Here is a 21,531-nt window from a genome sequence, read left to right as displayed (position 1 = left end):
CAGTTCAGGAAACCTTGTTCCATGGACACTCTCAACAACAGCCTGCCAAAGACCTAACCAAACTGGACCTCTCTGATGCTGACACCACTATTAACTCCTGGCAAATGATCACACACTCAGTAGCAAACTTAATCTGCCCCTTATTTTCAAAAGTTATCAACCCTGCCTGCACGAACAAAAAACCCTGGTTCTCTACTGAATTAAGAAAGCTAAAACAAGACCTACAACACAAAGAACAACGCTGGCGAAAAGATCCCTCCCCTACCTCACTGGCTTCTTACAAAACAGCAATGAACTTTTATAGGACATCCATTACTCGCACTAAACGAGATTTCTACGCCAAAAAATACACTGCTTCCTATACGACCCAAAAACTCTGTTCTCATATGTTGCAGTCCTTACCACCCCTATACCCCCCTACCTTCCCAGAAGAAGAAGCCCAAAGCAAATCTACAGAGTTGGCAATCTTCTTTGACAACAAAATCAAAAATCTCTTGCCCCGCTGGCAACATCCAACACTTCATCAACTCCCTCGCACCCACCAAGCCAAAACCATTCACCAACCATCCACGAACAGACACTAGAATCTCTTGAACCTACATCATCCCTGGAAATCGAATCAATAATCAAGAAAATGAAACCTTCCTCACACCCCATTGGACCAAATACGACCAAACTACTTCTCACCATTCCTAACACCATTGCTAAACCTCTGGCTGACATTATAAATTGCTCCCTCAATCAAGGATCAGTCCCTGACTCTTTAAAAATTGCTTCCCTGAAACCCTTACTAAAAAAACCCAACCTGGACTCAGCTAACCCTGTAAATTTCCGCCCCATTGCAAACCTACCTTTTATAGCCAAGCTAATGGAAAAGCTGGTCAACATCCGACTCACAGACTACCTTGACTCTCATAACATTCTCTACCCTTCTCAATTCGGTTTCAGGAAACGCCCTCTTAACACAGAATCCCTCCTTCTTTCTTTAACGGACTGCATCCTGATGGGCCCTTGACAAGGGACAATCATAACTGCTAGCCCTACTCGACATCTCCGCGGCATTCGACACGGTTAACCATTCTATCCTCATCAACCGTCTAAAAGGAAATAGGCATCTCTGGCTCTACACTGCTCTGGTTCAAATCTTTTCTGAACAGGCACTACAAAGTTAAAATTAATGACAAAGATCCCACCCCATACCTTCAAAACAAGGAGTACCCACAGAGTTCCTCACTTTCCCTACCCTGTTCAATATATATCTACTCCCGCTATGCCAGCTACTAAACAGCCTCAACCTTACCCATTTTATTTACGGGGACGATGTGCAAATCATAATCCCCATCTCGGACCCCATCTCCTCTACTCTAAATCTTTGGAAACAGCTGCTTACACGCCATCAACCTTCTTCTCTCGAGTCTCAACTTGGTCCTTAATACGTCCAGAACGGAACTCCTGATCATCTCCCCTAACGATAACAACCTCCTCGCCAATAATGCAATTATTCCAATAGCTAGCCAGGTTAGAGACCTTGGGGCCACCCTTGACTCTAAAATGAATTTCAAAAGTTCATTAACACTACAACTAAAGAATGCTTCTTTAAGCTACAGGTCCTGAAGAAGCTAAGACCGCTCTTACACTTCCAGGATTTCCGTTCAGTGCTGCAAGCCATACTGTTTTCAAAGATCGACTATTGCAACGCTCTACTACTCGGTCTTCCCGCCTCTTCTACTAACCTCTACAGATGCTGCAAAAACACAGCGGCCAGGATCCTTACAAACACACGTCGTAAGGACCACATCACACCTATTCTAAAAATCCTTCATTGGCTACCCATCCAATATAGAATACTATTTCAAGGACTCTCACCATCATCCACAAATCCGGTTTATACCAGCAATCCACACTCCAACTCTCCATCCCTCTCGAACTACATACGTCCGTAAGGCAGATCAGATCCGCCTACAAAGGTTCTCTCAAAGCCCCCCCTAACAAATCCTCAGTCCACAACTCCATTCATAAGCGAGCACTTTCGATGCGGGTCCGCTCCATTGGAATTCGCTTCCCCCAGATATACGCCAGGAACAATGCTACTCTCCTTTAGAAAGAAACTGAAAACCTGGTGTTCACTCAAGCTTACCGTTGAAGGAATCTTTATCAACCACATTGACTCTCACCCCTGACCGCTTCCCTAACTCCCTCCCTCTCTGTCTTAGTCCCTGCCCCGCCACCACCACTCCCTGCTTACCTCTCCATGTTTCCCCGTCCACAAGATATATGAATAATTGCCTAAGATAAACCTACAGCCGAGCTCAATCCTAGCTGATTATGTATCGCTTTCTATTGTTTCATTGTTTTTTCACTGACTATTTTACCACTCTTCAGTTGTTATCGTTTTTAAAAAAATCTTTCCTGTCCTCCAGCTCCCATGTTTTTCGCTCCCTGTTTGATGTAACTTTTTACCTTCTATATAGTTGTTAATTGATTTCCCCCTGTTCTATTGTAAACCGGTACAATAAGACCGCGTCTTGAGTATCAGTATAGTAAAAGAATTAAAAAAATAAATAAATAAATGTGGCACATTTAAAACTAATCGGAGAAAGTTCTTTTTCACTCAAGGCACAATTAACTCTGCAATTTGTTGCCAGAGGATGTGGTTAGTGCAGTTAGTATAGCTGTGTTTAAAAAAGGATTGGATATGTTCTTGGAGGGAGAAGTCCATTACCTGCTATTAATTAAGTTGACTTAGAGAATAGCCACTGCTATTATTAGCAACAGTAGCATGGGATAGGCTTAGTTTTTGGGTACTTGCCAGGTTCTTATGGCCTGGATTGGCTACTGTTGGAAACAGGATGCTGGGCTTGATGGACCCTTGGTCTGGTCCAGCATGGCATGTTCTTCTGTCCACTAACCTTTGATATCCTTCCTTTCTGTGGTAGCTGTAGATCTTCTTGGTAAGAAGTAATGCAGATCTCCTTTTATTTATTATTTTTTTTTTAATTCTTTATTTATCCATTTTCCATATTATACAAGTATCCACTTGCAATATTGCAATTACAGAAATTTCAAATTATTTAACAATTATTAGTACAAACTTTACCAGTTTAATATTACACTTTCCGTATTCTTTAAAGTAAAAAGAGAAAGTTATCTGCTATAGGGCTATCTTATTTGCAATTGCAATATAAACAAAAGTAAAAGTAAGTTAAATAATTCTCCAGCTTCTCTCTACTAATGCCTGTTTATCTACCCCTAAAAGTACTCTGAGTTGTTCAGGGTCGGTAAATTGATATTTATGTTGATTTAAATTTATCACACATTTACAGGGATATCGTAGTAAAAAACTGACCACCCTTATCTATTACCAATTGTCTTAAAGTAAGAAACTTCTTTCTCCTAAGTTGGGTAGTTTTTACCAGATCTGGATATATCCAGATTTTATAGCCATAAAATGTCTTCGTTCCGTTTCGAAAGAAAAATCTAAATATTTTATCTTTGTCAGAGATAAAAGCCAGAGTGACTAGCAAATTACCCCTTTTTTTCAAAAGTTAATTCACTTTGGGATTTTTCAAGTAAATCAGATAACTCAAGCGAAATTTCATCCTTTTTTTGATCCGCTAATTCTTTAGTTTGTTTTCCATTGTGCTCTTGTTCTTTCTTTTCATTCAAGGTGTTTATATAAAAAGCTCTTACTATTGTTGGCATACATTGATCAGGAATCTGTAACACTTGTATTATATAAGACCTGAATAAATCCAAAGGGTTCATTTTACTGATAATTGGAAAGTTAATGATGCGTAAATTCAAATTTCTTGAATAGTTTTCAATATTCTTTATTTTTCTTTGAATCTCATTTTCTCTCTCTATCTGATTTACTTGAATTTTTTCAACCAATGATAATCTATTAACAATTTCTTTAGTTTGTTTTTGTTGGTTAAGTGTCATCTCTGCATTGCTCTTAACTGCTGTGTTTATCTCATTCGTAACTTTAGTTATATTTTTAATCGTATTATCCAATTTAGACATAAATGTCCATAAAGTATCCAAGGTTATATTAGGAGGTCTTTTTTTCTTCTTGATTAAGAGGATCACTCTTTACAGACAGCATCCCTTGTTCTTTTTCTATGTTTTCACCGTTCTCTTCCACACTCCCAGAGTTTCTTTGCGGGGTATCCGGTAGGCTGAGGGATAATATCCCTTCTCTACCAGGTGGTGTAGGCGTTTCAGGCGCCCCCGGGCTTAATGAGATGTCGTCGGCCAGTGGCGGTTGATTTTGCCCTAAATCCGACCCCACAGCGGCCCCTGCACCAGGGATATTTTGTGGAGAATTTAACCAATCCACAACTGTTTTTTGTCCTTGTTCCATTATAGGGGTACTAGAGATTGGCCGCAACTTAGCCTTTCTCTTCGTATGAGGCATAGAAGTATTTTATCTTTAGGAACTTGGACAATAAAGTTACCACAAGATAATAGTAAACTTACTTGTTTAGATAAACTAACTCTTGGTTGAGAGGCAGAGGGGAATTTTCAAGAAGGATTTTTTTTTCCTTTTAGTTTCCTTCAAGCAATATATCAAGTAAATTTCTTATTACCTTAACCTTGAGACTGTTTTAAAGGTATTGCCATATCCAGAATCAAACATCCATGGACTCCATGTAAATCCGGTCGGAGCCGGTCAGAGCCGCGCGCGCCTTTGGCAGCGCGCCGTCGGCAGCTGCGCGCCGATAGGACAGTATTTTATTATTCCTTACCGGCCCCTCCTCCTGACGTTTCAGGATCTAATTGGCTATTCACCGTCGAGGCAGAGCAACATCTATCCCCGGAAGCACAGTTCTTATATTCCAACGAAGCAAAATATCTTCAGGTAGGGTATCCAGGTAAATAAATCGCAACACTTTGTTACCTTTTCTATCAGGAAATCACCCTCCTCGCCTCCCGCAGATCTCCTTTTAAAAGAGCAAATACTATATCCTGTTCCTAAGCTACATAGTTCGATTTTAAATTTTAAATATTTAATTATCATTTCTTGTAGATGAGTCTCAAAGGATTGTCAGGTTAGCATCCTTGCATTTTACATAGAAACATAGAAATGATGGCAAAAGAAGACCAAATGGCCCATCAAGTCTGCCCAGCAAGCTACGCACTTTATCCATTTTTTTCCCTTTTTCTCTCTCCCACCTGTTACTATTGGCTTCCAGTACCCTCCAGCCCTAATTCCCCTCCACCCTACCACCAATTTAGAGAGCAGCTCCGTATCTGCATCCAAGTGACATCCAGCTCAATTAGGGATAGCAACCGCTGTAACAAGCAGGCCACCCCCTTGCCCCATACTCTTACCCACCCCTGTTTTTATTTTTTTGTTTGATTTATTTATTTATTTTTTTGGAGATAGCAGCCCTCCATCCTTCTGCTCCGTGAAGGTGGAACACCAACTACTGGCCACTGGCATCCCGCTCCGTGAATGCCTCTGTGGCTACTGCCGCTCCGTGCAGTGTTTGAATGCCGCTGTGGCAACTGCCGCTCCGTGCAGTGTTTTGCTGCCTCCACTTTATTCACGCCCTCTAGACTTGATGGATCCACAGTATTTATCCCACGCCCCTTTGAAGTCGTTCACAGCTTTCGACTTCACCACTTCCTCCGGAAGGGCATTCCAGGCATCCACCACCCTTTCCGTGAAGAAATACTTCCTGACATTGGTTCTTAGTCTTCCTCCCTGGAGCCTCAGCTCGTGACCTCTGGTTCTGCTGATTTTTTTCTGACGGAAAAGGTTTGTCGTTGTCTTTGGATCATTAAAGTTTTTCAAGTATCTGAAAGTCTGAATCATATCACCCCTGCTCCTCCTTCCTCCAGGGAGTACATATTTAGATTCTTAAATCTCTCCTCGTATGTCATCCTATGAAGACCCTCCACCTTCCTGGTCGCCCTTCTCTGTTACCGCTTCCATCTTGTCCTTGTCTCTTTGTAGATACGGTCTCCAGAACTGAACACAGTACTCCAGGTGAGGCGTCACCAAGGACCTGTACAAGGGGATAATCACTTCCCTTTTCTTACTCGATATTCCTCTCTCTATGCATCCCAGCATTCTTCTGGCTTTTGCTATCGCCTTGTCGGCATTGTTTCGCCAGACTTCATATCATTAGACACTATCACCCCAAGGTCTCTCTCCTGCTCCGTGCACATCAGCCTTCCCCCCCCCCCCCCCCCCCCCCCCCCCCCCCCCCCCCACCCACATCGAATACAGTTCATTCGGATTTCCACTCCTCATATGCATGACTTTGCACTTCTTGGCATTGAATCTCAGCTGCCATATCTTCGACCACTCTTCCAGTTTCCTTAAATCCCGTCTCATTCTCTCCACTCCTTCCGGCGTGTCCACTCTGTTGCAGATCTTAGTGTCATCCGCAAAAAGACAAACCTTACCTTCTATCCCGTCCGCAATGTCGCACACAAAGATATTGAACAGGACCGGTCCCCAACACAGATCCTTGCGGTACACCACTTTTAAACTGCTCTCTTCAGAGAAAGTTCAATTACCATCACGCATTGTCTTCTGTCCGTCAACCAGTTTTCAATCCAGGTCACCACCTCGGCACTCACTCCTAAGCTTCTCGTTTTATTCACCAGTCTCCTGTGCGGAACCGTATCAAAAGCTTTGCTGAAATCCAAGTAGATGACATCGAGCGCTCTTCCTCGATCCAATTCCTTGGTTACCCAGTCAAAAAGTCAATCAGATTTGTCTGACAGGATCTTCCTCTGGTGAATCCATGCTGCCTCTGTCCATCAATTCTCCGGACTGTAGATAGTTCACTATTCTCTCTTTCAGCAGAGACTCCATTACTTTTCCCACCATTGAAGTGAGGCTAACCAGTCTGTAGTTACCAGCCTCCTCTCTGTTCCCACTCTTGTGAAGCGGGACCACCACCGCTCTTCTCCAATCACTCGGCACCACTCCCGTTTCTAGGGATCTATTGAACAGGTCGCACAGCGATCCCCGCCAGCACATCTCTGAGCTCCCTCAGTATCCTTGGATGAATCCCATCAGGCCCCATGGCTTTGTCCACTTTCAGATTCTTTAGCTCTTCCCATACACTATCTACTGTAAAAGGATTTTCATCTGTTCCACTTCCCTCCAGTTTCTTGTTGTGTAGAGATGGTCCTTCTCCAGGGTCTTCTTTAGTGAACACAGAGCTGAAGTATTCGTTTACTATTTCTGCCATTTCTTCGTCTCTCTCCACAATTGATCATTTCTACCTTTCAATTTCACTATACCACTTTGGACTTTTCTCTTTTCGCTGATGTATCTGAAAAATGTTTTGTCACCATATTTATCTCCTTGGCAATCCTATCTTCCGCTTGACTTTTTGCCAACTTGATTAATTTCTTCGTCTCCCTCAGTTGAATCAAATATTCTTCTTTGTGCTCTTCCCTTTGGGATCTTTTATATTTCTTGAATGCTGTTCTTTTAGCTTTAATTTTGTCAGCCACCTCCTTTGAGAACCAGATAGGTTTCATTTTTCTTTTGCTTTTCTTTACATTTCTAACATATAGAGCAGTTGCCTTGGCGAGTGCTCTCTTTTAGATTGGTCCACTGCTGATCCACATCTCTCTCATTTTCCCATCCATTTAGTTCTTCCTCTAGGTACTTCCCCATTTCCTCAAAGTCTGTGTTTTTGAACTGTAAAACTCTGGTCTTTGTGCTTCTTTTTCATATTCTTTTAGTGATATTAAACCATACCGTATGATGATCACTGGTGCTGAGGTGGGCGCCCACCTTGACATCAGAGACGTTATCTCCATTATTGAGCACTAAGTCGAGTATAGTTCCTTCTCTCGTGGGTTGCAATACCATTTGTTTGAACAAAGATACTTGCATGGCATCCACTATTGCTCTACTGTTTTTAGATTCTGCAGATGGGATTTTCCAGTCTACATCTGGCATATTAAAGTCACCAACGATCACCACTTCCCCTTCTTACCTATCTTATGGATGTCTTCAACCAGATCTCTGTCCAGCTCTTCCTTTTGGTTTGGAGGCCTGTAAACCACTCCAATATAAATGGATGCTCCATCATCTTTTTTTAGGTCGACCCATAATGCTTCTTCCTTGCCCCAACTTCCTTGCAGCTCAGATGCTTGGATATTATTTCTGACATAAAGAGCCACACCCCTCCCCCTTTTCTATCCACTCTGTCCTTCCTTAACAAGTTATAGCCTGGTATTGTTGTATCCCAATCATGAGATTCTGAGAACCATGTCTCTGTGATAGCAACAATGTCCAGTTCTGCCTCCGTCATTAGGGCCTGCAGATCTGGGATTTTATTTCCCAAACTATGAGCATTTGTAGTCATAGCTTTCCAGGTACTCTCCTTAAGGTTATTGCTTTTCCTGTACTCCTTATGAGACTTTAGTTGAGATTTGTTATTCACTTCACTCTTTCCTTTTGCAGTTGTGCCATTGATGCCAGAGTTATCCATCTCAATTAGCTTTTCTTTTGGTTATGGATCTTGAAATTCTGCATGCATTGGTATTTTCTCTTTTCTGGTAACACGTCAATGTTTTTCTCTAGAACTTCTTCAGTTATTAATATAGGGAGGGCTTTATGTTCTTGTTGCATTTGATACTGTGTGTGTCTCCTTGTTACAGGTCTAATTCTACCAGAGCCCACCGTGATCCTGGTTTTTAATGATTTACTTGATCACCTGATTGAGTGGGGGGGTATACTTGTTAACTTCCCATCTGTCAAGAATGGGTGACTGTGGGACACATGTGTTATCCTACCTGAGTCTACTGTATTTCTTTTTCTTGACTCCTGGTTATTCTTTGGTGTTGGGGAATTATTTTCTGAGTAATGCAATGTGGGTGTAATTCTTTTAATTGAAGCTAATTGAGCTTTAACCTCAGTCAGCTCCGTTTTCAAAGAAGAGAGCTGTGCACAGATCGGGCAAGCTCCAAGTCTCCAGTTGCTTTCCCTCAGAATAAAGGCTCTACAACAGTTGCATTGGATAGTTCTCATATTGGTAAATTTTTGGATTGGTATTTCCTTAGCTGTTAATTTACTAATTTATCTTGTTGCTAATGCTAATTTAGTCAGTCTATATTAGAAATCTAACCCCAGGGGTGGGAGTGAATCAAACAGTTTTTAACCTGGGACAAGCTGGATAGAGCAGGACACTTTCTGGAATTTTAATAGTCCTTTAGCTATTAAATGATCCCTCAGCACTTCTGTGCCAATATTAACCAGATTATTAAAGAACAGCTATACAATAATAGAAATGCAGGTATACTGGATCTTAAAAACAGTTTGCAAGGAACAATTACAATTATTATATAACAGACCTAGAGAAAGGTATAAAACACAGCAGTTCTGCACAGAGAGCCCAGATATTAGTGGAGCACAGAGCAATGAATTAGAAGGAATAGTGAAAGAAAACCAGCAGGGGTTTTTTTTTTGTTTTTTCCCCCCCGAAGAGCACCACAGAAATTAAGTCAGAGCGCTTGAAAGAAGGGAATTGAGAGACTTTCCTATTACCACAGAGTTCAGAGGCTAAGATTCAAAGCACTAGTAGAGGAATATTAGAAACACAAAGATCTATTATGCACAGATTCTCTACTATATAGTAATTCCAATTTAAGACGGCTTTATCTGCACAGGAAACAGAAGAATCCTCTCTGGGGCTGCCTCAAGCAGTCTGCAATGCCCCAGCCAGTTCACTATTTAGTTTCTATGCCACACCCAATCTGGCTTTAACTGGACACCTTAGGAACCTTCCAGTTCTTAGCTATTAAAGGATCTCTCAGCACTTCTGTGCCAATATTAACCAGATTATTAAAGAACAGCTATACAATAATAGAAATGCAGGTATACTGGATCTTAAAAACAAACAGTTTGCAAGGAACGATTACAATTATTATATAATAACAGACCTAGAGAAAGGTATAAAATACAGCAGTTCTACTGCACAGAGAGCCCAGATATTAGTGGAGCACAGGGCAATGAATTAGAAGGAATAGTGAAGAAAACCAGCAGGGTTTTTTTTTGGTTTTTGTATACTCCATTAATTTTGTATACTCCATTAATTTTTACTCATATTAAATTGCTTAATGCATACTGAACCAGGAAAATAATTGTGAAACTTTAAATAACCAAAGTCTGGATTTTATTTACCATTCATCCTTTTAGTATTATTGTCTGTGGACACATTTTCCTTCCAAAAGCGACCTGCATATAGATAAGAACATAAGAAATTGCCATGCTGGGTCAGACCCAAGGGTCCATCAAGCCCAGCATCCTATTTCCAACAGAGGCCAAAACCAGGCCACAAGAACCTGGCAATTACCCAAACACTAAAAAGAACCCATGCTACTGATGCAATTAATAGCAGTGGCTATTCCCTAAGTATAATTGATTAATAGCCATTAATGGACTTTTCCTCCAAGAACTTATCCAAACCTTTTTTGAATTCAGCTACACTAACTGCACTAACCACCTCTTCTGGCAACAAATTCCAGAGCTTTATTGTGCGTTGAGTGAAAAAGAATTTTCTCTGATTAGTCTTAAATGTGCTACTTGCTAACTTCATGGAATGCCCCCTAGTCCTATTATTCGAAAGTGTAAATAAGTCACATCTACTCGTTCAAGACCTCTCATGATCTTAAAGACCTCTATCATATTCCCCCCTCAGCCGTCTCTTCTCCAAGCTGAACAGCCCTAACCTCTTCAGCCTTTCCTCATAGGGGAGCTGTTCCATCCCCTTTATCATTTTGGTTGTCCTTCTCTCTACCTTCTCCATCGCAACTATATCTTTTTTGAGATGCGGCGACCAGAATTGTAGACAGTATTCAAGGTGCGGTCTCACCATGGAGCGATACAGAGGCATTATGACATTTTCCATTCTATTACCCATTCCCTTCCTAATAATTCCTAACATTCTATTTGCTTTTTTGACTGCTGCAGCACACTGACCCGACGATTTTAAAGTGTTATCCACTATGATGCTTAGATCTTTTTCCTGGGTGGTAGCTCCTAATATGGAACCTAACATCGTTTAACTACAGCAAGGGTTATTTTTCCCTATATGCAACACCTTGCACTTGTCCACATTAAATTTCATCTGCCATTTGGATGCCCAATCTTCCAGTCTTGCAAGGTCCTCCTGTAATGTATCACAGTCTGTTTGTGATTTAACTACTCTGAATAATTTTGTATCATCCGCAAATTTGATAACCTCACTCGTCGTATTCCTTTCCAGATCATTCATATATATATATATATATATATATATATATATATATATATATATATATATAGAAAAGCACCGGTCCAAGTCCTGAGGCACTCCACTGTTTACCCTTTTCCACTGAGAAAATTGACCATTTAATTCTACTCTCTGTTTCCTGTCTTTTAACCAGTTTGTAATCCACGAAAGGACATCTCCTCCTATCCCATGACTTTTTAGTTTTCGTAGAAGCCTCTCATGAGGGACTTTGTCAAACGCCTTCTGAAATCCAAATACACTACATCTACCAGTTCATCTTTATCCACATGTTTATTAAGCCCTTCAAAAAAATGAAGCAGATTTGTTAGGCAAGACTTCCCTTGGGTAAATCCATGTTGACTGTGTCCCATTAAATCATGGCTTTCTATATGCTCTACGATTTTGATCTTGAGAATAGTTTCCACTATCTTTCCCGGCACTGAAGTCAGGCTCACTGGTCTATAGTTACCTGGATCGCCCCTGGAGCCGCCTTTAAATATTGGGGTTACATTGGCCACCCTCCAGTCTTCAGGTACAATGGATGATTTTAATGATAGGTTACAAATTTTAACTAATAGATCAGAAATTTCATTTTTGAGTTTCTTCAGAACCCTAGGATGCATACCATCCGATCCAGGTGATTTGCTACTCTTTAGAGATTTTCTCACTTCCTGACACCTTATTATGAATCTGTTTGGTTGACAGACCACAGTTGCCTTCATATAATGACCATAGTATCCTGTCGTTATTTGTCGTTATTGTCCACTCAGGATAGGTGCGAAAAGTACCTGCAAATGTTTGCCTGAAGAGGCCTTGCCAATCTTTTAATTCTCCATTATTTTGGTAAGAACATAAGAACATGCCATACTGGGTCAGACCAAGGGTCCATCAAGCCCAGCATCCTGTTTCCAACAGTAGCCAATCCAGGCCATAAGAACCTGGCAAGTACCAAAACTAAGTCTATTCCATGTTACCATTGCTAGTAATAGTGGTGGTTATTATCTAAGTCAACTTAATTAAGAGCAGGTAATGGACTTCTCGTCCAAGAACTTAATCCTTTTTTAAACACAGCCATACTAACTGCACTAACCACATCCTCTGGCAACAAATTCCAGAGTTTAATTGTGCGTTGAGTGAAAAAGAACTTTCTCCAATTAGTTTTAAATGTGCACATACTAACTTCATGGAGTGCCCCCTAGTCTTTCTATTCTCACAGGACAAGCAGGATGGTAGTCCTCACATATGGGTGACATCATCAGGATGGAGCCCAATCACGGAAAACCTCTGTCAAAGTTTCCAGAACTTTGACTGGCCCCTACTAGGCATGCCCAGCATGGCACTAACCCTGCAGCCAGCAGGGGGTCCCCCTTCAGTCTTCTTTTTTCCGTGCAGCAGTAGCCTCGCGGTTTAGGAGTTCTGAAGAGATTCCTGACAGGAATTTTCCTCACAGAATTATCTACAGTTAAATTGCCCCACAGGGGTCCCTCCTCTAACTTTTCTCTAGCCGTGGTACTCCGGTAAGTTTTGACCATTTTCCATCAATTACAGTCTAGTTTGGCCCTTGCGGCCTACTGGCCGTCGACCGGACCACGGCTCAATTTTTTCTATGGCCATGGCGTCTGGTTTCGTCGGTGCCCAGACTGAACTCGCACCATGTCTATCACAGACCCCCATGGAGTCTGTGAAATGTGTTTAGGCGATGAGCATGATATCCTGACTTGCACTAAATGTGCCCTTATGACACCTAAGGGTCGCAAGGCCAGAATGGAGAAAATGGAACTCCTCTTCCGTGCTCAGACCCAGACACCATCCATCGCATCAACATCTTCGGAACCGGCACTGTCGACTTAGCGCCAGCATCGACCGGTGACCGACCACCATCGATTGTCGTCATGGCCGTCGACACCCTCTACTCCCCCTCAAGATCGAGGGGATCGCAGGGAAAAAATCACCATCGACATTGTAAGACTCGGACCGTCGAGGGAGCGAAATCATCGACCTTGCCACCGTTGAAGAAGCCCCCATCCAGGAAAGGCACTGACCCTTCCTGTGACTGGGTCATCGAGGCCACCCTCACCAGTTTGGGGTTTGGGAGTCGAGATTCTGCCTGTAAAGGTGGTCCCTCCGACTGTGCCTCTGCCTCCCTCTTCTGTTCTGGAGCCGGGGCTGCTTGCTTCAGGTCTCCGAGAAGAACTGGACCGGCTTGTTCAGGAGGCCATCGACAAGGCGATGTAACATCTCCAGGTTCCTCCGGCACAGACACTGGCCCCGGCTGTGGAACCAGTCATCGACCTGATTCCCGCAGCGTTGGCACCGCTGCTATCCAGGATGGAGGCGCTGATGGCCGCCCTTCCACCGATGGATCCCGGGTCTCCGATGGCTCCAGTGCCCTCCCCGTTGACAGCTTCATCAGGAGGAGAAACACCGTTTCGCATTCCTCCATCAGGAGTTTTGCCTCAGCCATCTATGCCAATTCGTCCCTCGCCACCTATTCATCCATCGGTGCCAATACGTCCATCGGCGCCGATGCCTTCCATGCCATGATCGGTGCCCCCGGGGATTCCTTCGATTTTCACGGAGCCTCGCCCGGGGCCTTCAGGTATCCAACCTCCTTCTCGTCCTACAGGTCAGTCTGCTGACCCTTATGACACTTGGGGTGATGATACTTCAACAGACACCGATGACTTACCTTCACCTCCTTCTCCCACTGAAAGTAGGAAGCGTTCTCCTCCAGAGGACCTCTCTTTCATAAATTTTGTGAAGGAAATGTCTGAGTTGGTTCCCTTTCAACTTCAGATGGAACAGGATGACAGGCACCAGATGATGGAATTACTCCAATTCCTGGATGCACCCAAGGTGATTACCTCTATACCCATTCACAAAGTTCTTCTGGATCTCCTCAAAAAGAACTGGGAAAATCCTGGATCAATTGCTCCAGTGCACAGAAAGGCTGACACTACTTACTTAGTGCAATCAGCCCCCAGGTTTTCAAAAATCCCAGCTCGACTACCACTCAGTTGTGGTAGAGTCGGCTCAAAAGAGGGCAAAAAGGTCGAAACCTCACTCATCTATCCCACCTGCTAAGGAACAAAAGTTCCTAGACAGCATTGGCCGAAGAGTGTTCCAAGGGGCCATGCTCATCTCCCGAATTGCTGCTTACCAGCTTTATATGACCCAATATAATAAGGTCAACTTCAAGCAGATACAGGACCTTTCTGAGTCTCTCTCTGAACAATTCCAAGACCAGCTACAAACCCTTGTCAACAAAGGATTTGAGGCGGGAAAACATGAGATTCGAACATCTTATGATATATTTGACACCTCTACCAGAGTGTCTGCAGCTGCCATTTCGGCAAGACAGTGGGCCTGGCTCAAATCTTCTGACCTTCGTCCAGATGTACAAGACCGGCTGTCTATCCTACCATGTGTAGGAGACAATCTGTTTGGTGAACAGATCCAACGAATGGTGGCTGAATTAAAAGACTGTCATGAGACCCTTTAAAGAGCTCTCCTCAATGCCTTCAGACTTCTCTTTAAGACAGCCCTTCAGGAAGGACTCTAAGAAGTCGTTCTACCGTCCAAGGAAGGGCCTATCCACCACCAGCAAGGTCCCGTACTACGAGACCTTATCAAAAGCCTCAACCTCGCCAAACCCGAAAGCAAAAGCCACAAGCAGCTCCCCAGCCAGGACCTGCTTCGGTTTTTGACTTCTGCTTGGAGAGCAGCAGGCGGATTCCTCTGCCAAGCATAACAGTGGGAGGTCGACTGTGCCCTCTTTCACAACATGTGGCAGTCCGTCACAACCGACCAATGGGTACTGGCAATCATTGCTTAGGGTTACCACCTGAACTTTCTCGCCCTGCCACCGGACTCCCCACCTCTACAGATGTGGAGAACTTCCGAAAACTCCATTCTTCTGGGTCAAGAGGTCTCCCTCCTTCTCCAGTCAAGAGCAATAGAACCCGTTCCGTATTCGCAGCAAGATCTAGGGTTCTATTCCCGGTACTTTCTGATCCCCAAAAAATCGGGAGGAGTACATCCAATTCTGGACCTACGTGCTCTCAACAAGTACCTCCAGCGGGGGAAAGTTCAAGATGGTAACCTTGGGATCGCTTCTACCTCTTCTACAAGAGGAGACTGGCTCTGCTCTCTGGACCTCCAGGACGCGTACACACACATTGCAATAACTCCATCTCAGCGCAAGTACCTGAGGTTTTTAGTAGGCCCCAAGCACTATCAATACAGAGTGCTCCCGTTCGGCCTAGCGACTGCACCACGAGTATTTACCAAATATTTCGTGGTTGTCGCAGCTTTCCTCAGGAAAGAAGTTGTTCATGTCTACCCCTATCTAGACGACTGGTTAATCAGGGCTCCAACCCAGCAAGCTGCTCGGTCGTCCCTCGATTTCACTCTACACACTCTGATTTCTCTAGGATTTCTTGTCAATTACGAAAAAACCTTTTTAGTCCTATCTCACACCTTGTCATTCATTAGGGCAGACTTGGACACCTTGCAGGCAAAAGCTTTCCTACCTCGACAATGAGCGCTGACACTAGTCTCTCTAGCTTACCAGTTGCAGTCTCAGCAAACAGCAACAGCTCACAAATTCCTTGTCCTTCTGGGACACATGGCGTCCTCAGTCCATGTTATTCCAATGGCCCGTCTGGCCATGAGACTCATGCATTGGACTCTGAGGTCACAATGGATTAAAGCTGTTCAGCCCCTGTCGACCATTGTCCACATCACCAACCCACTCCGTCTGTCTCTGGCCTGGTGGTAAGATCAGTTCAATCTCCTCCGGGGACTGCCCTTTCAATTACCAGATGCTCAAGTCATTCTCACCACCGATGCTTCCAACTTCGGGTGGGGAGCCCACGTGGATGATTTGCAGACACAAGGGTCTTGGTCTCCAGAGGAAGCCAAACACCAAATAAATTTCCTGGAGCTTCGAGCAATGCGATATGCTCTCAGGGCTTTTCAGGATCGCCTATCAAATCAGGTCATACTGATTCAGATGGACAACCAGGTGGCCATGTGGTACATCAACAAATAGGGAGGCACAGGCTCCTTCCTTCTGTTTCAGGAAGCTCTCTCCCACTCAATGTACCTCAAGGCCACCTACTTGCCGGGAGTAGACAATGTACTGGCAGACAAGCTAAGTTGAATCTTCCAACCGCACGAGTGGTCTCTCAACCCCTCGGTAGCGGCCTCAATCTTCCAACAATCTTCCAACAATAGGGATATCCTCAGACGGATCTCTCTGCTTCCCCTCAGACCTACAAAGTGGACAACTACTGCTCCCTCATTCGCAGCAAAGGCTCTCAGCCCAGAGATGCATTCTCCCTCTCGTGGGCAACTGGTCTACTCTATGCATTCCCTCCACTTCCTCTTCTCTCGAAGACCCTAGTGAAGCTACGTCAGGACAAGGGAACCATGATCCTGATAGCACCTCACTGGCCACGCCAAGTGTGGTTTCCCATACTCCACGATCTCTCCATCCGCAGGCACATTCCCTTGGGAAAGAACCCGCTCCTGATAACTCAGAACGACAGGTGCCTGCACCATCCCAATCTTCAGGCCTTGTCTCTGACAGCATGGATGTTGAAAGGTTAATTCTTCAGCCACTTAACCTTTCAGATCCAGTTTCACGTGTCTTGATTGCTTCATGGAACCTTCCACGAGAAAATCTTACTCCTATAAATGGAAAGGTTACACATCGTGCACCTCTCAGTCCCTTGATCCCTTTTCCTGTCCAATCCCAAAGTTTTTGGACTATCTCTGGCATTTGTCAGTCGGGTCTCAAGACATCGTCCATCAGAATGCATGTCAGTGCGGTGGCGCCTTCCATAAAGGTGTCGGATGTCCCTATTTTGGTACAACCCCTCGTAACACGCTTTTTGAAGGGCTTGCTCCACATCAAGCCCGCCTTTATGTCCTCCGGCCCCTTCTTGGGACCTTAATCTTGTTCTCGGTCGGCTCATGAAACCACCATTCGAGCCTCTTCATTCCTGTGACCTAAAACATCTTACATGGAAAGTGATTTTCCTTTTGGCTATCACTTTAGCTCGCAGGGTTAGTGAGTTATAGGCCTTAGTTACCTATCCGCCTTACACTAAATTCCTGCAGGACCGGGCGGTCCTCCGCACTCACCCTAAATTTTTACCTAAGGTAGTTTCAGTGTTTCACATTAATCAATCCATCATACTACCTACCTTCTTTCCCAGGCCCCATTCCAATCCAGGGGAACAGGCTCTGCATGCCCTTGACTGCAAACGGGCTTTAGCTTTTTATCTAGACTGTACAGTTGCCCACAGGACGAGCACTCAGTTATTTGTCTTGTTCCACCCCAACAAATTAGGGCAACCTGTGGGTAAGCAGACTCTCTCCTCCTGGTTAGCGGACTGCATATCTTTTTGCTATCAGCAAGCAGGCATTCCTTTTCAAGACCGTGTTAAAGCACACTTTGAGGACCATGGTGACTTCAGTAGCACACCTACGATTGGTGCCACTTCCTGATATTTGCAGGGCTGCCACCTGGAATACCCTCCATACTTTCACAGCCCACCTATTGCTTGGACAAAGCCGGAAGACAAGATTCCATCTTCGGCCAGTCTGTCCTGTGTAACCTGTTTTCAACGTGACGTACCGACACCCTTCCGCCTGCCCGGTGGGGTTCAGGATGCCCTCTACCAAATTCCACCTCAGTGGTTGTGCCTGTTGCACGCCGTTGGGTACAATTGGTGCATGCTCAGACATCCTCAGCTCGGTACTCACCCATATGTGAGGACTACCATACTGCTTGTCCTGTGAGAAAGCAAATGTTGCCTACCTTTAACAGGTGTTCTTTCAGGACAGAAGGATGTTAGTCCTCACGAAACCCGTCCGCTGCCCCGCAGTGTTGGGTTCGTAACGTTTTCTTATTTTATTTTAGGCACTATCTGTAGCTTTTTAACGACTGAAGGGGGACCCCTGCTGGCTGCAGGGTTGGTGCCATGCTGAGCATGCCCAGTAGGGGCCAGTCAAAGTTCTGGAAACTTTGACAGAAGTGTTCTGTGAATGGGCTCCATCCTATGATGTCACCCATATGTGAGGACTAACATACTGTTGTCCTGTGAGAAGACCTGTTACAGGTAAGCAACATTTGCTTTCCCCAGAGGCCTTACAATCTAAATTTATACCAATGCAAAAGTGACTTGCCCAAGGTCACAAGGAGCTTTTCAACATGGAAAAAGCTTTCTGTCAAGTAGAATGCAACTACTTGTTTTTTGTCCTGGAGAGTATTTATAAAAATTATTCAGTTATTGTATGCTAAGCTCAAGTCAGCTGTCCTGGCAAATTGTGAACAATCTAGAGAATTTGGTCTAGCCAGAGATATGTGCCAAGGTTGCTGTTGTCCCCACATTTTTTACTTTCGTTTCAGCCTTTAATTAGGTTTTTACGGAGGAAGGATACAGATTGCTCTGGACCCAGGGACTTTTGGCAAGTCTGCGGGGGGCAGTCAGGAGGGTGGGGGGGTTGTAGTTAATTAAATTTAAAGGGTTGGGATGGGGAATGGGGACAAAAAAAAAAGTTTTATGCCCTACCCTAATTTGCTCCATAAGATGCACAGATGCCCGGGAACAGAGAAGGTTTAGCACACCATATTTTTTTTTTTTTTTCCTGCTTTGAATCCTAGGTGCGTCTTATGGAGCGAAAAATACGGTAATCTTGCCTTCTGGATGCCTGTCCCAATCTCCTGTCTAGTTAGAATGATGTTGAGCCTATTCAGGTGCTCTGAAGAAAACCTCTGCAGATGACTCTTAACTAAAGTATCTCTGGGCTTATTCAAGATACATCCTTGGGAAGTGTGCAAATCCTTACAAACGTTTCCAATTCTATAAGGATCACTTAGTTACTATTTAATATAATTCCCTTCTCATTCCTCAAAGCAACTATGAACTTAGAGCCAGTATTTGTCTTTGTCAGATTTGCCAACAATTTACTCAATTTCCCCCCAAATGGGAAGGTTTTGAATTTATAGAGTGTGGGGGGGCGAGGGGAAGGTTGTGGGGTTTTGTGACTGGGTTTTTTTTTTTGGGCTCTCTGATGTAGCAACTAATTAATTGTGACCTGAGTTACTATATGTATTTCATGGATTTCTTAGATGTCAGATTGTATTTAATCTTCTCAAATTTTTTCTCCAATCTTAAGAGTAGCATCGATCTTTTTTTTTTTTTTTTTTCTTCTCTTTTATAATCTAAGCTATAACCTTTCCTCTTACCACACTTTAGCCATTTCCCCAAAATAAAACAGCATGGTCTATACATGCTTGGTTATGTTCTAAATATGAAATCCATTTATTCCTAACATACTCCTGGAAAACCATATCGTAAGCTAGCCAATGGAAATCTTCAACTTTGCAAATGCCTCCATTACAATATTATCCAAATTGGGGCATGATCCAAAATTTGGATCACCTGTATATATGCAGCTGACACTAGAAAAAGCATTAGGTACTAACAAGTAATCGATTATGAAAAACATGGAATAGGTTCTAGAAATATTAGATTGGAAGCCCTCTGAGGATAGGGAAGTACCTTGAATGTAATCAGTTTTAAAGTGTTGAAAAGTGGAATGTAAATCAAATAAATGTGGACATAATCCTTTTTAAAGGGATGCAGTATCCTCCATGCATCCACTATCTGCAGATGTTCATTTAGAAAAAGGATACCTTTCTCGATATTCATGTTTTGTTTTTTTTCTCTTTAGGCTATAACAGGATTTGCCTAACTCAGAATCAAGCACACAGTCTCCTCCTAAGAACATTACCCTAGGTTCATAAAGTGGCATTTTCCTTAAAAGGCTGAGGTAAAAGGAATAATCATTATTTGGTGCATAAACATTGCACAAAACAGTGGGGATCTAAAAGTAAAAACATTGAGCAAAGTTCTTTAGACAATAATTATATATTCAATTTGAGTCTTACTATCCTAGATAATACAATTCCTTCATTAAATGAAATACATTTAGGAAATTCCTTGACCATTGAGAAATGAGAGCTTGCTAGAACTCTTCATACTTCAGTTTGCCACCTACACAGCACTATAGTAATGCAACTACAGAGCAGTAATGCCCAATGCATGCTGTTTAGTTACTACTGAAAATCATTGTATTGAATTGAAACCTTATGACTTTGAGTAAGTCACTTCACCGTTCAGGTATGAACAGGGATATGGTGACTTTTAAACAGGCATGCAGGTGCACATATGCATGTGTGTATGGGTGCGTGCCAAGATACGTGGCAATTTTATATCCTATGTGCATGTTATAAAATAGCCCTGGAACACATATAGCAGCATAAGTCTGCTTTGGGATTTGCAAGTAAGGTGGATGAACTGGTCAACAGTTCGACCGTTCTAGAATTAGGTCCTCCAAAGTCCCCTGGTTTCTTTAGCCCTGCACTACCCCCAGTTAAACCAGACCCCTAAAACACTTCATAGATGCCTGGAAATAGTTTTATAAAGACTTGCATTTTCTCTATAGCAGAAGTAAATTTGAGCTGAAATATACCTGGGTGTATGCCCAAGCGCGTAGCTACTTGCACGCATTGGGGCAGATCTTCAAACCTGGCGCGAACAAATCTACGCCCGAATTTATAACATGCGCGCGCGATTGCGCACATGTTATAAAATCCAGGGCCGACGCATGCAAGTGGGTGCACAATTGTGCAACTTGCGCGTGCTGAGCCGCATAGGCTTCCTCCGTTCCTTCTGCCCCCTCCCCCCTTCCCACCCCCCCTACTGTTATTGTTGAAGTTACACCTGCCGGCCGGCAGCCAGCACACCATCTCCCGGCACGGAGGCTGTTCCGGAGGCCTCTGTCCTACCCCTGGAACGCCCCTTTTTCGGAGCCCCGGGCCATACGCACGTGCCGGGGCTTGCGCACGCCGCCGAGGCTATGCAAAATAGTCTCGGCGCGCACAGGGGCAGATTTTCTCGGGTTATGCGCGTAGCCTTTGAAAATCTGCCCCATTATGTCTTGGCCCTGCCCCAAAACCTTTAATCTCCGGCCATATTCTGACTCTTTTTTTTTCTCCAATGTGAGAGATTCACGCATTGGTACTTGAACACGCATGTGAGTGGCTTATAAAATCAGGTGGATGTACATATGCTAGATGCACATACGTCTTCTGATTTTGATGCACGCCCGCCTTTTAAAATTCACCTTTAAGATTGTAAGCCCTCTGGGGATAGAGAAATACCTACTGTACCTGAATGTAATCTGCTTTGAATTCCTGAAA

General features: G+C 43.7%; 1 protein-coding gene across 1 annotated transcript in view; it reads left to right on the top strand.

Annotated features, from left to right (window-relative positions):
• Positions 1 to 21,531, top strand: part of CTCF (CCCTC-binding factor) — a 380,312-nt gene that overhangs the window by 69,504 nt on the left and 289,277 nt on the right. Inside the window, 1 exon segment of the mRNA XM_029608851.1 lies at positions 20,001 to 20,099. The gene's annotated coding sequence lies outside the window, so the exon portion shown is untranslated.

Source organism: Rhinatrema bivittatum, chromosome 7 (genome assembly GCF_901001135.1).
Source record: "Rhinatrema bivittatum chromosome 7, aRhiBiv1.1, whole genome shotgun sequence".
Taxonomy (NCBI): Eukaryota; Metazoa; Chordata; class Amphibia; order Gymnophiona; family Rhinatrematidae; genus Rhinatrema; species Rhinatrema bivittatum.
Note: the sequence above shows the minus strand (reverse complement) of the source record. Positions and strands in the feature narration are given on the sequence as shown.